Source organism: Ips typographus, linkage group LG4 (assembly GCF_016097725.1).
Source record: "Ips typographus isolate SLU linkage group LG4, UJ_Ityp_2.0, whole genome shotgun sequence".
In the NCBI taxonomy this organism is placed as follows: Eukaryota; Metazoa; Arthropoda; class Insecta; order Coleoptera; family Curculionidae; genus Ips; species Ips typographus.
In genome coordinates, this window is record NC_138425.1 from 5,654,712 (window position 1) to 5,675,085 (window position 20,374).

Below are 20,374 nucleotides of genomic sequence, written 5' to 3' on the forward strand. Positions count from 1 at the left end.
ATAAACTTCTTCATGTTCTCCAGATGAACTTTTTGGAACAAATTTGCCCTTAGTGACCATTGACAATATTCTTGAAATTCAGCATAAATACAGAACAATCTGATACTGTGTATGTAATATTATAACAGTTAGCCTATGCCAAATATAGTAAAAATCACATACAGTTTTTGAGACCTGCTGAAAACTCATTGTTCCAATAAATCAACTATCAATTAACTCAAATGATCCACAGGTAATACTGTTCCGAAACTGCTGATTTGATGGTGTCATCTCACTCCAAAACATAAAAATCAGTAGTTTATGAAAAACAAATTAAACCCATATCTTCTTTGACACACACTGTACCTAATTTAGTGTTATTTATGTCTGTGGTTATTAAAATTATTATACACTTTAGGTATAAGCTAAGTTTAAAGATTCTTAAGCATCGGTAGTTGTTAGATTTATTATATTTGAATTGTGTTAATGGGTTTGGTGTGAGAGTAGATTGCGTCTCAAACCAGTTGAAGTTGAGATCATGGCATTTTGCGGTTTTACGGTTTTGACAACTTTGTTAAATGCACCCAATGCTGTAAAAATACCTTTAATAACTATTTTTTTTACATTATAAAAGTAAGTATAACTTTTCACTAATTGAGAAACATTAACAATTAAAGTAACTTCCAAGCCTTCTGAAGTAACTTAGAGAGTTTTTTAGTCTAGAACAAGTATCTTTCAGATATCTAGTTACTTTTGCGTGTTAACTTACACAGCTCTGAACGCAGCAGTGCTATTCTAGTCATTTCTAGGTAACATTTTCACAAGCGTTTCAGTTTCACATCAGTGTTTTTTTTAAACTTGGGTTTTGCTCTTTTCAAACCTATCAATCGGAAGATAAAATCTTTTAGAACCAAATTGATTTGCTACCATATTATACCTGATGCTTACCAAATATGAAAGAAAACAATGTCGTCATTCGAGTGATCCTAAATTCGTTTTGATACATCAAAAGGTACCTCATCTCGAGGGTCCTCTCAGACAATTATTAATGTTGTTTCCAGCGGGCTTATTGATTTTAATGGCCATTAAATTCGGCTGGTCGATTAAATCGATCTGTCCGATCCGAATTCAATCTCGTATGCAAATGTATACTTTTCGGGTAGAAATGGTTAACTTCACCGGTGGCCTTTCATTTTCAACGAGACGTTTAACCAAAGAAATTCAATCGACATAAACAAGGCCTCCCTCATTTATTGTCGATAGCCGCAATATTTCGTTCCCATATTCTCTTTATCGTTGGCATTAAAATAAATCAGAAATGTTTCCTGGCTGCTGTGTTTACTTTTTCGCATAAAAACAATGGCGAATACTTTTTCATTCGCGTTGTGAAGAATTATCGGGTTATTTTTCACTTAAGCGCAATAAAATGAGTCCCCGTTGAAAATTACCTCAACCATGGAAATTTAAGTACAGAAAAAAGATGACAAAACTATGTGAAACATTGCTCGCAGCCGGAGCATTGTTTACAAATTAATGAACTGCTAACATAAATAAAAAAAATGTTTATGAAGTTATGTAAATCTCGCGTCTTCACCTTGGTTTAACGATAAAAATGGAGCATTAGCGAGGCCTGAAACAAAAATAATGCAAACTATATGGCGCTTTGCATTTGACTTTTAAATCAGTTTAGGTAAAAAGCCAAAGGAAGTTTTCAATAGTGTATAAACAGTCCCAAGTCTAGAACCACTCATCTAAAAGCGATCAATTCATACCTACACCGTTTTCCTGGTGTACAAAAAAAAAAAACCTGTTCAAATAGTAGCGACATCAGCTCAATCGGATTTCAAATTTTTATTGCGTCGGAATCGTCTTTATTGCCACTCGACCAAGTCGTCTAATACTAAAAACGGAATCCACTACACAAGCTACAATAAACGCTAATGCCCTTAAAGGGAAAATAAAATGTCGTTTAGATCATTAAACTCGCGACTTATCTGTTCCAGTACGAGGCTCCAGTGTTAAATAAAATTAAATCAATTTGTGTCATGCGATTAAATAGAGTAATCACGTTTACGGTGCTTTTAATGAAATTAGTTTCATCTAAATGAGATGCCAGGTAAAAGAAAAAAAACGAACATGGCGCTATCCACTGTTGTTCATGTCGTGGGATGTTTTTTGCGAAGCTGTCTGGGTTAAAGGAAAAAATTGGTTGATACAATTTTTGCGGAATAAATTACGATTGCGTGGAAACTCTACATTAAATACGTGCGAGCACCAGCGTGGAACCTTATTATAAATAAAAATTTGCATATAAAAATATACAGAACGCCAGTGTAATGGTAAATCATCTATTGTATCGAACCAGCAAAATGCATACAAAGCCTCCAAAGTACTGATTATTTATGTTAACCTGGACGTTTCATTGTGATTGTTCGATTTATTAAACCACTAAAAACGTTAAAATGTTAATTTGAGCTTATATAACAGTGAGGGCGTTAAATGCTTTACGATTTTAATTACGGGTATAAAGTTTATTTGATACGAATCTAAACGATAAGGTGTGTTTCTTTAGCTTTCCATGCATGTTGTACGGTTTTGTGTAACTTGTTTATATCTTAAATACCATCAGAATAAGATTTAAAAAAATATTATACATTAGATAATTGTTGAAGAAATAGCTGGAGATATATTGAGCTATAAAAACGTTTTGCAATTGAAGATTTATTTATTCGAACATGCATGATTTTCTTTACTTTTTACAACTATGATTGTTGCAAGCCCCAGAAAATATCTGGCAAAATTCAATTAGAAAAATAAACTTTTTTGAATGTGTCTTTTGGTACTTTTGTTTACCGTAAACTTTTGCTGTATTGTGTTGCTGACAAATAGGCAAACTCAAGAACAACTTTATTTGACAACACTATAAATAACAAATTTTTTAAACAATATTTTTCTCATATGGGTGCGTATTCTTTATTATTTTTTTTTAAATTACCTTCACATTTCGAATACATATTTTAATATTGATGTCAACTCTATATTTACTGCACCTAAATATAAATACAGAACAGTGTAAACATTCAATAATTGCATTTAATCAGTTGCCTCTGAATCTCACAGTTCCGGAATCTGAAGCAAAGTGTCATAGTAAATAATAAGCGCATAATGAATCCAATAAACTACTTATTGTGTTATTCTGACTGAAATAATAATTAATATCGTCCTACTAGAACGAGATTGCCTACATGAGTAAAAGACATTGAGGTTATCTAAAAAAGTACAGGTCAAGTAAATTTATAATCAAACCAACAATGAGTATTTTTTTATGACATTTGTCTGTGTGCGATATTTTATTTATAAATATGTATGCAATAGGCCATCAGACTAGACCGGAGTGCATCATGAATACATGAATAGAAAATACAATTTGCTTTGTAGCGCCACTTTAAAATTGTAACACATTGGATTAAAAACAACCATTAATGGAAAAATAAATCCTGGCAGCTAGATAATACTGGCGATACAGCTGATTTATTGTGCATATCTGTTACACTTACTTTCTCCCGATTACCGTTTTTATGCGATAATTGGTCGTTATTTTTAATTGAAATTGCAAAAACAACAGTTTGTAATGGGTTTTATGCCTTCGGTTTAATTTTTTTAAATTATTTCTTAAAGTATGTGATACTCTAATTAGGCGGTTCCAAGACGTGTTGTAAAGACTTTCCGATAAATGACCGATATTTTGTTGAAGAGCTTAGATAATTAGTTAACTGATTGTCGGCTCTTGACTATCTTAATTGAGTACCCACATTATAAAATGTTAGATAAGTAGATTCTTTAATAATTAACTTTTTGGTATGTATAGAGTATCTTATGCTATATGATAATTGATTAGTATTACTCTCTTTCTGAATTCGATCAGCAAATTAAAATCAATTTCTTTTAGGTTTCCACAAATCATTATCTCTTATTACAGAGCAGTATGTGCTTATTACAAGTCGCGAAATACTACCTCTCATATGTGGGAAGTTTTAATTTCCTGTGTAGTTTTTTGTTATGGGTCTTCACGCTTCATGTCCACTCCTTGATATGCAAATTCTCGAGAGTATCAATTATTATCATTTCCGGGTGATGCAGTAAAATGCATTGCCAAATAAATTAATCAATACTTCAGTTCTGTTTTAAGTGTAAGTAAGCAATCTACGTTGCAATGTAGTGCAGAAAGTAATTTAGCTTTTAGTGATTTGCATACTATGCAAAATACTAGCAGAAATGCTAAATTTAATCAAGGATTTAAAACCGTGCACATACATCAAAGCATTACCAATCAAAACTCGTATTTTTCAAAAAAGACAAATGAAACAATATTAGCAATGTTCCCAGAGTTAGTCACACAAACGTCTAACATTGTCACAACTACAAACATTGTTGCCATATTTGATCAAAATTCATATTTTCTAAATAAGCAAAGATGTAAAGGTGATATTTTTCGAGTTGGAAAATTTTTCAAACGAAAGTCATGTCAAACTTCTATTGAGAAAACTAACTTTATGAAAATATACAAATTTGTACATTTTGAAATGTTCAGAAATTTTTCAAAATTTGATATCACCACCCTAATGAAATGTAGGTATCTAATCATATAAGTATCATACCTTATGTGTTTTGCATTAATTCTATGCACAAACATAATATACAAGGTGTATCATAGTACATGACCCTTTCCAGAGAGAACAGGGGCAGCCAAAATAACATGGTTTATTCTTATGAATTTTGTTCTAATAGAAGAATTTATCGGGCCTAAAAGTATGCCACCTCCAAATTGATGTTTTGAGTTACAACTTTTGATAAACGTTGTATGTTAGACAAATTTTGAGAAATACAAATTTAGACAAAAGAAAGTCTTGCCAAAAAATTATGTTGTCAAATTTAGCCAAAGCTTGTAAGAAACTCTAACCACAAAAATTAAATAATTTATTAAATCATCAAATGAACAGTAATATTGTGGATATTACTCTTTATTTGGTTAACGTACAATACGCCAATATTCTGTAAGATTTTTATTATGGAAAGTCATGTGCAGCCTGAATTTTATTTTATTACTGTAATCACGTGACATTTTTATATACTAATATTTCCTAAACAAACCAACTCAAACTTGTAGCTGACCACTTTTATAATGCTTGCTAAAACTGTGTTTAGATAATAAAAAAAGACTACCATTGTATGAGTAACATTATAAACGTGTCTAATCAGTGTTGCCAAGTTGTGTCTTTAAATTTGACAACTGTTTGAAATATTTGTTTATTTTTTAGCATCAATGCTTATTTATTTATTTAACACTGAGTTTTGTATAAATAATATGATATATTCAGGTAGCAATTCAGTCAGAATATCGTTGTCTAATGATGATATGGAAAACTGAGCATGTGTTCATCTACTTAATGAAGATAGTTAATTTGCAAGGCTAAAGCAAACGAGTCGGCGCCATTTAAAAATACGATGCAAATAACATCTTCATCTTTCTGTTCAACCGGAATTGTCATTGTTTTCAGCTTTATTATTCGCAGTTCACGTACCTACGCAGACCATTCCTGTCTCATTAGCTCGTTGAACCAAATGCTACAAATGTCTTTTTTGACTCCCACCATAACAAGGATGATATGCACGGCGCTCTTTATGCCGACAGTTCCTTCATTAAAATATTATTACTATAATAGATGAACTGACGTGGTAATAACACGATCAATTTTTCTCGTCGTGCCGCACCAGACATATGCATACGCGTAATATTATAAATTGCTATAAGACCACTTCAAGGAAGTGATTAAACTGTCTTTACGATTGGAAATAAATCTTAGTTATAGGACTTTGTAAACCAAACAATGGCTTATGCTCCATAACTCCTTGGGGGTTCATTCGATATGTTGCTGACACGCTTCCTATTGATAGAAGAAGATTTACCGGACCGGTCCGAGATTTATCACGGTTCCTCTTTGATTTATTGAACAAATTAGGTGATTGGCACAGTGATCTAATTTCTTTTCGGCAGGAAAGCCGGGTAAATTAAATTCTTTTTGTGGCAGTTTTAGGGCAAAGTTGTCTAGTGAAACTGACAAGATAAATGGCAAGACACCTGTATATCATATATGATTTAAAGATATACTTTTATGTTGAGATTTACCAGCTGTACAAGAACATCCTGGACATATGAGATTAACGCGTATTTTCAATTTTGCAGCTTTGGTATTTACATGCACAACTATTTTAAATTTTGTAATGGAAGTATTACCAACCAACCTACTAAAATCAGAATAATATTGGTGTCGCTTTTGGCTATTTTATTGATAATAATTTTCAAATATTATCTCTTTAAATTAAATTGTTAAGATAATGGTAAGAAAATAGAGCAAAAATTTGATAAAGATTCTTTATTTAAGACTAACTGGATCCAGTCGTACTTATAACCTCAAATTTGGTGTCAATGGATTCAATGACCCATATTTATTTACTTTGCAGAACAGTTTTCCAAGCAAATGCAATAATGCATAATTAACTGAAATGATTTGATTGATGATTGATAATAACAACACGATTCGTCACATCAACCCTTGTGGTGAGGTGAAACACTGTGAAAATTCTTCAGATTCTTCAAAACGATTCAGAGTATATCTGAAAAACACACATCTACAAACTTGTTGAACTGGCCACAACCTACATCAGAATTTGGACTTATGAACTATTCAGAGATTTGTAGGCGAATCACAGTAGCAACATTGAAGATTGGTTTTATTAGACTTGTGAAAATACCACTTTCAAAAGTGATTTTGTTAAATTTCCTTGTGTTTTGTTTTTATTTTTTCTTGTTTACAATTCAAAATAACAAAACTGTTTAGATTGTTGTTACTATGGTGTAAATAAAAGTGTTTGGTCCCTTACAAGGTATCTTAGATGTCTTAAACATAATGTCTCTTGAATTAGTACTATTAATTGTTCTGTTGCATTTTTCTAGTTCCTACGAGATATTCTCCTCTAACAGTTGTTCAGCTAAACAGACAGATTACAGCTTTTTAGAGAATGTTTTAAGCAAAACCTAAATATGGCTCAATCGCTTAGTGCAAAGAGTCACTAGGTGCTCTGTTAGGTTTTCTAGAACTTTTACCACATTGTTGTAGATTACTTGGGGTAGTAGTAAGTTTCTATTGTCACCTGTTTTAAGTTTGTCAAAGTAAAACAACGTAGGTACTGTGGCGAGTACTGTAGTGAATCCAGACTTTTAGTTGCAAAATGTCTTTATTTGAAACATATAGAAAAAGGGGTACAACTACAAAATAAGCAAAGCCACATGCCATTAGGTAGTTACTGCTTACTTATTAACCTAAAAAAAATAATAAATGCAAGATAGTAAGATTGAATGATTAGTTTTTGGATTAAATCCACCTGTTTACGAAGATCTTGTTACTACTGATAAAACTAATTTGCAAGTCCGTCTCTGGAAAAATTCTTTTTCTGGAAGAAACTTACTGTGATTTTATAGCTAGTTCGAAAACTAATAAAAATGTTTAGAGAGTAGAAATCTAATATGGCGACCCCAGAACCTAAAAGCTGATGATGGTTGCCAAAATCTGAAACTTTTTATTTGATTTATGATAATGCTACGTTGTAGAGGAGGAAGTGGCACCGTAGAATGTCATTTATTTTTAGTTATCTCATCAAGTAAATCAAGAAAGACTCAGAAGAGTGCCATAAAATAACATACCTAAATCGATTAGGAACGGACTCTGTGAAGTCATGACAGTGTCACATTCTAATCGGTTTGAAAATGGCAATGATGTCACGTAAATAAGTGTCAAGGAATTTTTACTAAATTGCTAATATGAACCATATCATCATATGACATCATCGTAATAAGAAAAAATAACCCAATTCAAAAATGTAAAAATCCATTATTGCACCGACAAATCCCGACATACAATTATAGGTTAAAATATTTTTTTCATTTTTTAGTGGCCCTTCCACGCTTTCGTACATTTCCGGTAACAAACAGGAAGTTGTATCTGAATTTCTTGATGTTCATTGTTTATAAAAATGGCGTTTCCTTTCTGTAATTCGTTTCTTATGTGGGGGCAGACATAAACAATGACAGAGCAGATAATTCCGATCAGTCCAAAAAACCGTCGAAAATAACGAAAAACAAGAAAGTATCTCAGAGTTCAATCTAAAGGCTTCGATTGTGCCAAACTGCGATAGGAAATAGTCCCAGAGCGTGATAAATTAAGGGCGAAGCTATTGTTTAGCGTCACGGGGCGTCTGACAAGGATATACGCGCCCCTCTATAGCAAAGGATTCCTTATTACAAGAAAGCGCCCCAAACAATGAAAGTTTTTTCCGTAATTAACGGAAATTCGCATTGAACGGAGACCCCCCAGGGGTGTCTATAAAAATTGTTCTTAGCCCGATGGCAAAGCAAATAAGACGTTGCAGGCTCGATTGTGTCGTTGTGAGCTCCCTACGTAATCGAAATTTGAGACAGCCAGCTCAGATAACTTTATTTATATTGGTAAAACTATACATGTGCGATTGTTCCACCCACCCTGATGATAAAAACTGCGTTGTGGGTACCGCAAAATTGAACCGTATATTTAGTTTGGAGACAATGGGGTACTTAGTTTCACCGCGGGATTATGTTGTTAACAATAAGTTGGGAAAAAAGGCTCTTCGAGGGCGACAATCAGATCAAGTCGTACTGCAAGGACTGGTTTCCAACATGGAAAGGTTATATAGACAGACAGAGAAACATTGTCTCAAGTTGAACTTTAAGGATGGTCGTAAAGTGCGGTCGACTTCGGCTACGTGGGTTGGCAAGTGACGGTATTTTTGTGCATAACAATTATTTACGATCTTGGCAGCCGTACTACTTCTTCTCTAAAGGTCTTTCTTGAAAATGGTTCTTGAATAGTACCGAATCATTGTTGTTTTGGACACTAAGCGGCTTTCTTCCAATTAAATATCTCCCAGTATGGTCAAGTCATCTAATTACTCTTAATCCAATAAATCAACAGAAAGCGTGCGGCGATAAATAAGGTACGCTTATTGTTATTTATTAATTGATTGAACGAACTTGTCGGTCCATTAGGGCCGTAGAAAAAGCGTATTGTTCACTTGGATAGGTTTTTTTGTGTCTAGTGACTTGCAACAATGAAACCAATATGATTTTCCCTAATCATGAACTTGGTCGGTATCAATAATATTGCTATAAACCAATATCAAACTGTTTTATACTTCTTAAACTAAAAATCTTGACAAGAAGATTCCTTTTAATCGAAATAGAATTTGAAGAAAAAAACCACTAAGAATTGTTTGGTTTAGAGCAGAAACCATTTTGTTACATGAGTCGCAGATTTTAAGTTTTTATACAACCAATATTATGTAAGAAATTGGACATAATGGACAGGATCGCTGAGTTTACTATATTTTATTAGAAGTTTCTCTTGAATCTGCTTGAATTACATGCAACAAAAAAGAAACGTAGACGCTGACGTATATGCCAACAACTTTCCTTTGTTTTGCAAAATTTATAGCTTGTTCTTTCTCGAACACCCAATTTGCCTGAAGCAAATACTTTAAAGATCATTTGTACCATTTTACTTCTGATAAATCCTTAATAATTTTCAAAGTTATTTGTACATTTTTGGTTACAAAATTTAAATATTTCCCGGATTATTTCGTTGTACCTTTCGATATGTTTTATATGGTTTGCTTGAAACATTTATAATGATTCTAAACTTTCAATCTACAAAAATTAATAAAAATAATATAAACAAGCACTGTCAGGGGTCAAAATCGTAATGTTTATTTTTTTCTGGTTGAACTTTCATAAAATGTATGTTGAGTATGATTTTTGTTTGAATTTAACAAAGAATATCAAATTCTGTTGTGAGTTGACTCAGGAAGAAATAATAATGGTGAAATGTAGTATAATAAGCAGCTGTGAAGTTCCATCAAAACAATTTTCATTAAAATGTTCCGTTTGTCTTTCAAAAAACTTAAAAAATACAGTAGTTTTTATTACTAAATTTATCATTTTGAAAAAAATGATCTCTTTTACAGATGACACAAAAACAATGGCTCTGCATGTTTAATAATGCCTTTTTAAGGACAATAATAATCATACTGGAAAAACAATGTTAAGCCTATTAGCCAACTCGATAAAATTCTAAGTTAGTACATTGCTTCTTGTAATAATTTAGATAAACAAAAAGACATTGCTGTATCTACTTTACTGACTCTTCCAATTTCAAAGATCTTTCACTAATTTGAAGATATTTTTATCGTACGAGATCAGCTCGTACGTGCTTTTTGAGTATTTCTAGTGATCTCAAATTAAGATAAATCAAATCAACCCATTATGTTTTCATGAAGCAATGAAGAAATGTTGATAAATGTGTTCCATATTGAAGCACAGATGTACATTAGAATGTTAGTAATACTGTGTCGAGCGAATGTTAGTTGGCTCCCAATTTTATAAATCTGCTGAAAAAAAAATATCTTGACAGAAAAACGGGACAGTTATTGAGGTCATTCTTGATTTAGTGACATATCAAAACTTACTTAATTAAACTCCTCTAAACAGTCAAAAAATCAGATCAGCGTATCGTATAATAGTAATTCCGTAACACTTTAGGTAGAACAAGACAATGACTTTTTCTGAGTGTCGTAACAATAATTAACGAGTTGTGTTTAACCTTTTGCTTGAAACATCGGACTGTTAGTTTGTTTCCTTATTTTCGTTACAGTTTTGGGTTACTTCATAGCTTCGCTTCGTTTGCATGACTCGAACGCCTTGAAAAATTGAAAGTAATAGCACTACCGAGTGAAAAAAGTATATAATAACCTTACATGGAAGATAATTCCAAAAGATAGACAGGCAATTTAATAAATACAGTTCCTAGTATTAAAACTGTTCAACGACTTAGCGGTAACGCTTTTAAGAGTTTAGTAAACACGATTGGAATTAATCTAAAATGTGCGGGTTAGACAAATTTGAAGCGTTATTTTATTGTTAATAAAACTAGGAATATTAAGCTGAGATATAATAAAACATTTGTTATATAGGTCGCAATCGCATACGACTTTTCGGGGATTATAAAGATTGTAAATTTCGTGCTAAGCACTGTGGGCAAACAGAAATAAGCCAAAAGCGCGGAATTTACGCTTTGAAGCCAGATTTTGCGGATTTGTGTGTGCCGATTACGACATAAAGAACAGACAAGTCTATTGTGAATAATCCAGGCAGCATCCTGCATCTGCATTTCAATGATCCCAGGCAATGTTGTACCGTATGGCAGCAAAAAAACTTATTCCAAAAGTACGTTGCAAATGCTTAGCAATAAATTACCGAAAATAGATCGCTTTTCAGCCAGTGAAAGGGAGGGGAAACTGGGGGGTTAAAGTAAGAAGAAGTTTACGAGTTCCTCCCTCGAAACATTTATTTTAATACGGAAATGAGGCTACAACTTCACCCAAAGAACTTAAGCGTTAGTGGATGACTTAACGATTCTCGTTAGTCATCCGGGGGTTTCGGATAACTACGAATGCTTACACTAAATCTGAATCATCGTTAATTATTTATTATTGCGATGGCTTATAGAGAGCCATTGTCCTTTCGGGGAAACCGGGAGCTTTGCTAACCATTCGCTTTAATAGTAATTTGTTATTGCTTACTACTAATGTTTCTTCGTGTCATCAGTACATGTCATTGTCACCAGCAGGTAGACAATACAATTATTGTTATTTTAGCTAGATAGGGTAGAGGTCAGTTGGTTTCACGGATTGATTAATCGATTCTGTCAGTAAAGGCACACTTATTGTATTGTGGCAACTGCTTATAAAACAGCAGCTTGTATTTGCATGAGCCTAAATAATACAAACGTCATTTGTTGATAATAAATGGTCCTTTGATGTATGACCGATTGTACTAATGCTATACGTTCACTTAAGACAAAGTAGTAAATGTTACAGTCAAAACGAAGCTTAAAAAATAAGTTGATTCCCAAAAACTTAAGTTTTTTACTTTTATGGTTGAAAGTACTTAAAAGTTTCCTAATGATGCTCAATAGAATACTTCATGCAAGTCAAATTTGTAGCATTTTGTAGAGACAAATAACTAAAAATTTTATCTTTAACAATCTAATATAAAGAAATATAGAAACAAATTGAGAAAACCCTTTCGAATACTTTTGCAGATACTCATAAAAAAGTTAAATAATAGATGGAGTGATATTGCAACAGTACTATTTTTAAGTACTTACCATCTATAATTGTTTTTTTCAAATTTCCAGTTACTAGAAAGGCGTAAAGTTCTCCTGAAATAGAAGAAAATAGACATTAATATTACTTATCATACATACATTGATGTGTGACGACGTAGAAACCATGAGTTTCTGTTTAAATTAAGATGTAACAGATGTTCATGCTGAAACATCATACAATTCTGACATTCTAAAGTTCAATAATAAATAAAGGTAATATAATATATAATATAATAATACTTATAACAAACAATTTTCATACACATAATGCGTTTTCAACAAACCCTTGAACAAAGTTTAATATTTTGAAAAATAAAGTGGCTTTGAATACACATGATATTCAAGATTTTAAGTTGGTTTAGACCTCTATTTTGCATTTAAGGTATTCAAAATATCAATAAACCAGAGTAGAAAAAATGGATTAAATAACCAGTAACGTAATCGACTGATTCATGTATTTGTGATAATTTTAATGACAAATGACACAATCCGAATCTTCTTTACAGATATTAGAATTATATCATTAAAAACAGTTAAATTGTCCTTTAAAAAAGAAGATTTTGAGAACGCTCCAAGTATCAACCCACCTAAAAAGGGTAATAATTAACTATTTCTTATTTTTTGTCCGATTGAAAAGAAAACTGAAGAAGAAGATTTTGTTGCAAGATGCAAGATATCTAAACAGCAAATTCTAGCTAATCCATGTAGTCGGCACAATTTTGACTAAACTTTTTGTGTTCATTTCTAATTTACTTCTTCCTCCCTCAAGTTTTCAGAAACCTCCCTCCCATTTTTTATTTAAATCAAAATAGATGAACACTGAGCACAATGTTCTGCTGAACAGACTAACCTTGCAGTGTTGCAATAGGCGTAAGTTTATTGCATTTTAAAATAATTCTTAAAGTTCTATTTCGCATAAGTTGCAGTTGTTAGTAGAACAATGCTCAAGATGTGAAGCAGCAAAGCTATTATATGACACTAATTTAGTATCAAAAAAGAACTAACTATCATATTCATACAACAGTGGAAAAATACCCAAAGAATGGTAGAGATCGGTGTACAGTTCTCTCATAGAAGCGAGGGGTCAAAAAGTGCAGTGACTACACAATAATAAGCCTTATGAGTCACATTAAAATTATTTTTAAAAATCATATATCGGAGAATGTACAATCTCTGTAAAGAAGAGATATTGCCAACACAGTTTGGTTTTATGAAGAGACTTGGAACATAAGATTCCTTTTCAGTGTACAGGTGCTTTTCCAGCGTTGCAGAGATATGAATTGTGAGTTGTGCGTGTTTTATTATCAAAAGGCGTTTGATAAAGTTCAACACAACAAAATGCTGGCAAGATAGTGGACTTGACGGCAAAGACAAGTTGTGGACATATAGAAGAATCTTTAAAATATCTTGGGTGGACAAAATATCAAACACCCGAATATTCGAAAAACTAAATAAAGGAAAAAATATATACACAGTAAAATAAGAACCTGGTTTGGAACATCCACCAAAGGACTATTCACAGCAACAAATAAAATTATAATTGCTAGAATGATACCAACTTTCGGTAACGGATAGGCACTAGAAGAAGAAGAATAAAAATTTAGTTCCTAGACATAAAGTACAAGCAACAACAGAAGCTTTCTTAGAGAACAAATGTTCCAAAATGATTGATCTTGCTGGCTGGATAAGAATATTCAAGTTTTATATACTATATTATTAAACTTACGTTTTTTGCCAACCATACAGACAGATATCGGAATAAAGTCTTTTCCAGTTACATTTATGATACAGTTCAGATACAGAACAGTTCTAATTTACACCTTTTTGTTAGTTTGGAACTAATATGGGATCCAAATTGTAGGTTGTGAGCTATATCACACATACTATATAGATCAAATCATAAATTATCAAGCAAAAACAACTTGTTCAATCGACCATAAAGCAAATCACTAATATATCTATAATTTGTTTTTTCACTGCTATGATAATACCATAGAGGTAATAAACAAGGAAATTAGGTTATTACTCCTAACCGTACTTTTAAAAGGTAATTATTTTTTGTTCCCGGTTAATGGTGTATTGTACTCGGCTATAAAAGCCATAAGCACGCGCCTTGTATATTATTATTACATTCCGATTGTAATGAGAAAGTCCGCACGATCAGAAGTCAGCTCTATTTTTAAAAGTAACTTATTTGTGTACATTTTGGGATTTTGATCATAGAACAGTTATGTCACAGTTAGGCAAACATCACTTTCCTCGAAATGAAAGTAGTTTTTTTTCTCATATTATTCCAAGTAACTTGGTCGTGTTATTTTTTCCACTTAGCGGCTCCAGAAATAACAACAGGACCGCAACGGAACTCTTTCAGTTCCCGTTGTTCTTTTTGTTACTTTGTCGGAATCGAGTTAAAATAAACAAAATCCGAAACTCGACGTCGGAACGTTCGAATGAAATATCACGAACTTCCACTTGGATGATCTATTAAATTTCAGCTCCCTCGCCAGGTAACATTTTCCATTTGTTGATTGAGTTCCGTTAAAGACGAGCAATATAATGTGACTGTCAACATTCAACAGCGTTAAAATAAACATATTTTCAAACATTTTTCACCCCAAACCTCATTTCGGCTCAATACTTCCGACCAAATTTGCAGAACGCAGCATGAATCCCAAATCTGGCGAAATTTATTCCTGGCATGTCGAATTAAAGGTGAAACAGGCAAGTTCTACACGAATCGAGCTACAAATCGCTCTAGATTTTAGCATTCCGAACACGTCTCACTTTCTGATAGTTTTAAGATGTTATAAATCCGAAATCATAAGCCAGCCAGCCAGAGGCGTAACTTGGAAAGTTTTGCATCTTCGTTGTAGGTTAACAACTTTACAACTAACTTGGCAGAGTAGTGAAGTTGTGACCTGCACCCATGTTTTGACATTGTTTCTTTTTAGCAGCAAAGACTCACTAAACTTGATTAATATAACCCCGTCTCTGTCGTCAAGTTTAAATTATGGGTAATATCCTCCTATTACAAGTCTTAAAACTCCACTTCACCAGGTCTCACGATAATATCGGTAATTACAGTAAAATTCGAGACGTTTTGCATGTACGGTTCGCGTTAAAGTGAAGAAAAATTCGGAATGGAGGAGCACCGTGGCAGATAGGTCAATAATTTGTAGTTGTAAATAGTGTTTAAAATCCTCGCTGTTTATGGGGACCTAATTGATTTCGATGCGCCGCGTCCATCCCACGCCCATGCCTTATTCATCTTCCATAGATGGTCGCTAAACGTCTCTACATGGAGGTTTGTGCGATGTAAGATTAGATTGCCGTGTTTGTCTTGTCGACTACTTTTCTTGGGCGTAGACCCTGGATGATGCAGACGTCCGTCTCAAACGGAATCAAGTAGCGTCGGGTCGGCCAATTCAGGCTGAAAAATCTCTGGTACTGCTTACAAATTATTAATGTCCATAAACACATAAATAGTCTTGTATGCCGTTGTTTGCTGTAGGTTGTTAGTCACGTACTATTCAAGTAACCGATTTTGCAATATGTAGTTAATAGAGTTCCACTAAGAACTGCCATTTGAAACTAAACACTTGACTTCATTCATTCCAAGTATGTAGGTTGCCATGATGTTTGTTGCAATTAACTTCTAAGACCATATGGACATTAAAAATGTATCTCACCCAAAAAAAAACACACACTGATTTTTCATCACTTATATTAACAGCATTCAAGAACACGATCGATTAGTATGCTTAGAGTATTTTTAAATAACTCCTTTGCATGCATTGAGATAGTTAATTATTAAAATAAGTTTTAAATTCGAAAAGACGAGAAGAGTTGATTTCTCTAAAAAGATGGATGACTCTGAAATAATTTCTGCTCTTGAAATATTACAAAAAATTAACAGAAATAATGAGGGTTAACAGCAACATTTCAATTAAATTTCTAGGAAACATGTCATATTGTACTATATTCCAAATGGTTTTTATTACCTAAGTTCATAATTTCCAAATTGCATTATGCAAAAGACAAGATTTTCTATAAATTCTTCTTAAAAACACTTAATTTATTCATCTCCACTAATACAAATTAAGTAAACGCTTTTCAACAATAAATTTTACTGAAATAAAGTAATAATATTGTACGCATAATCCTTGTATAATCTACCATTACAATGCAGGCGGAAAAGAACACTTTACTCATAGTTTTTTTAAAGCCCGCGAAAATTATACCGCACGCTTAATTAAAAACTGAATGGCTGACAATATGTTTTGACAATCAAAATACAGGTAGTTGTCATTTGTTGTCAAGTGACAAGGACCACCAATGAACAAAAAGCTGGTAATCATTTGACTTATAACGGCTTAAAAAGTTTAGAAAAACCTCTAGGTAAACCTCTTGTTACATGCATTGAGTGGCATTTGTAATAGTTATTTACGTAACAAGTGCGGAAAGTGGTACTTTCCCGCACGAGACTGCTGTTGTGGTGGACAAGCAGTTAAAGGGCAGGAAAGACGCTTTTCGCATCAAATTACTGAAATGAAAGTCTCTGTTTGCAAAGATGATTAAAGGAATTAAGAAATCAAATATACAATATTATTTTTTGATTTAAATTTATACTTAAAAAAAATAAAATGAGTGTGGATGCACCTGAGTAGAAAAGACTGTAAAGAGTTCTATAAGCGAAACGTGTGTTTTTGAGAGAATTCTACTTTTAGAGCATTTGTCAATGCAATAGAATATTAAGATATTTTAAAAATTGAGATAATGAGTGTAAAAGTTCAAATGTAAAGTTCAAAATTGCTAAGAAAGACTTTATGAGTTTGACAGCATTACAGGCAATGAAAAAGAATATCTGCCCTTTATGTGGTTCTGTGTAATATAACAATAAATTGATCATAGTTGAGTTTAGTACACATGCCACATTATGGAGTGTACCTAATGTGTATAATTTACAAAAGGTCAATAACAATAATAATTATTACACTGTTTCTTTCATAACATATAATTTGTTGGACTATATCAATTTATTACTTCTAACCTAACCTTGCATTTTGTCTAATCATATGCTAGAAACAAGATGGTTTGTTTTGTTGATTTTTTTCATTTCAATATCAGCCCTCCTAACAACCCTTTCAGGGTTGTAACAATAAATAACTCATCTAATTTTAATCTCCGTGCATAGATATTTATCAAATAAAAGCCCAATTTACACAACCCTTTGTGAAAATATCCGGCTGACTGGAACATCATTTTGATGGTCTATGGAATGACAAAGCCACCCATGGAAGGGTCTGTTGGTCTATAAGATAAAGATCGCTATTCAAAATAGAATGTAACGGACAAAGAGGGGTTGACAGGGTCATCAGATATCTTTCGGGTAATTTTTTGGGTTGTCAGTCGCAGCCAAATAAATAACAGTTTCCATGGGAAGCATATATCACGATTTAATTAATGTTTTTAATTCGGATCGCAAATCCTAATTGAGTGATATACGTTATAATGTCATCCTATTATATTCTGATCCGAGCTAATTGAAACAAAATATGAAACGAGAAAAGCGTGATTACACATTATATATTTTATTAGCGTGGTCGTGTCGAGAGCTCGTAAAAAATATATAAAAGCCAGTAAAAATATTTTCATTCTATATTTATTTTTATACAGTTAACAGGAAGTGCACGTTATAAATTTAACCCTTGGATGCTACGTCGTGTTAATAAATCAGCGGCTGCCCGTTTGAAATGTCAACCAAAATAAATTTTGGTAGGTTTTGTTCTGTCATTTCGAGGACCTCACTTTCTCTAATACTAACAAGAAATCGAGAAAACAAACGTCCGTTTGTGTGTTTGAAGCAGTTGGCCCGGGGAAAATAATTATCTTTCACCATCAATTTCAGTTAAATATTTTGCCAACATTAACATTCGAGAATCCGTACAGGAACAACACAAAAAGCACTAGCTTAATCTATTCTCCAAGCCTGTTCTAAGAGGACGAAGTGTCAAATTTGTTTTTCTAAGAAAATATTGCCGCTGGCGCCACTTGTGTCGTTTTAACACCATGTGGTGTTTTCTTTGTGTCCTCCTACTGACCCGGTTCGGGCAGTTAAATTATCTTTTGATGACATATTCGAGGAATCTTTAAGTGAGACCGAATCTTTGCGGAACCCCCATAAGTTAAATCTCATATGTCGGTTCATGTTGATGTATTTCTTTTTTCAGTTAAAGACATGATCAGATTATAAGGTTTGTGGCTTTTGGTCAAAGAATTGAATTTCTTAGTCGTGTAACTTACACCATCATGAATGTGTAAAACAAAAAACGAATCGAATGGAAACGAGAGTTGAAAAAATTCAGGCAATTGTAAAGTAATTTGGAACCAGAGCTGTAAATTAGTTCTGCAGTTATAATTTGCCAAGACAGTCAAAGATAAAAATTGTTTTAATAATTTTTCCTGCTGTATAATCAACATGCCAGATAGAGTCGATTTTTGTTTACTTTCATACCAAATATGCTGCCATAGTATAGTTCTAACCGATAGCAAAACAATATTGCTTAGTGGCCTGCTAATAATCATGATTGTAAGTACTTGGTTTTACATAAACCAATAGGACACACTAATTTAAATTTCTGATCTGTTTGATTACGGTAACCTTTATGAATATTTGTTTTATCAATTTGTTACAGGCAAGGGATGCTGAATGATCCTTTTAATAAGGGGTGAGTACATATTCGAGGTTCAGTTTATCTATAGCCACAAATAAGAGCCTTATTTAATTTGTTGATTACTCTGATTACTGGTGTAGTTAAATAAATTAAATCCCAATGGACATAAAAGAGCGGGTATTAGCTTATCAGCAAACCTTAAAATATACATATTACTATCACAGCAAAAACTGTGAATGAAAATTATTAATCTAAAATTTCATGTTTTCATTGGTTTTAGATAGTGGTGGATCGAAAAACAGGTCAAAGAATTATTGTATATATTAGTTATATGAAATTATCGACTAATGCCTTATAAACCATTTTCATTAAGAACTACAATAATATCAAATTGACCACTTTGAGAGTCCTGCCAAAAGTATATGACATTATTACATATACTTTAGTTAAGTAATGACAATAATTTGATTTTATCATAAGTTGAAATTTAATAATAATTGAATAACCTACTGAAATAAATAACTGGTGAACAATTAATTTATAATAAACCAATAAACTATAAAATATCACTACTGATTCATATATTTGTCTTAAGATTCTATAAAGTTCTTTGAATAACTTGATCAGTATCACATGCAATAACTGAATCACTTCTGACTCACAAACCTTAGGTCCCATGTTTACCACAGAAAAACAAGCTTTTGTGCTTATTTTTGTAGATTGTTTGCTTGGATTTCAGAGTTGCCCCATATGGAAGTCCTAAACACGTATAATGTAATTCACTTTGTCTAATCCGATTAAAACATGTTTGAGCAATATTAAAACCATCGTTGATTTAGAAAAAAGTTGTTTTTTGGTACATCTCAACACAAATGAAATCCATTTCTTTGCTGACCTCCTTTCTCTTAAATTTGCCAAGTATTGTGTTGGAAACAAGTTTTGTGTGGCTTTGGATTTACTAATAACGTTTGAATTGTGTGCTCCAAAAATTTAAAGGTCAATTTAACCTTTTTTTACCAGCGTATTGCTAAAGTTATTTTGGCTATGAACGGTTAAGCCAAAATATCTAAGTCATGTCACGATCAAATTTTATAATAAGCATTTTAATGGTAGTTTTTTTGCTAATCTTTAAGTCACTTTTTTTAATTTAGATTTCATCAGAATGAGTAACTTAAGCAGTGCATAAACGAAAAAAAAAAGTGAGTTGGATTAATAGTTCGTAACAGATTTTTAAACGTTGGAACGTTTAATTTTCAAGCTGAATTGTTTTGAAGGTTCCTTGGCTGTTATAATCCAAAAAGACAAAATATTTGACTTGTGGTTTATTTATCAAAACATTTCCAACATGCAGGGTGTCCAAAAATACAGTGAGAGTAAACATATTTTTTAAATATTTTTACCATAAAA

General features: G+C 32.6%; 1 protein-coding gene across 3 annotated transcripts in view; it reads right to left on the reverse strand.

The window, feature by feature from the left end:
- The window catches only part of unc-5 (netrin receptor unc-5), a 137,861-nt gene that overhangs the window by 99,018 nt on the left and 18,469 nt on the right, over positions 1–20,374 (reverse strand). For 2 of the 3 annotated variants that reach the window (XM_081977067.1, XM_081977065.1), the window contains exon 2: positions 12,294–12,347. The exons of the other annotated variant lie outside the window; for it this stretch is intronic. The gene's annotated coding sequence lies outside the window, so the exon portion shown is untranslated. The remainder of the gene's footprint in view (positions 1–12,293; positions 12,348–20,374) is intronic. 3 annotated transcript variants of the gene reach the window in all.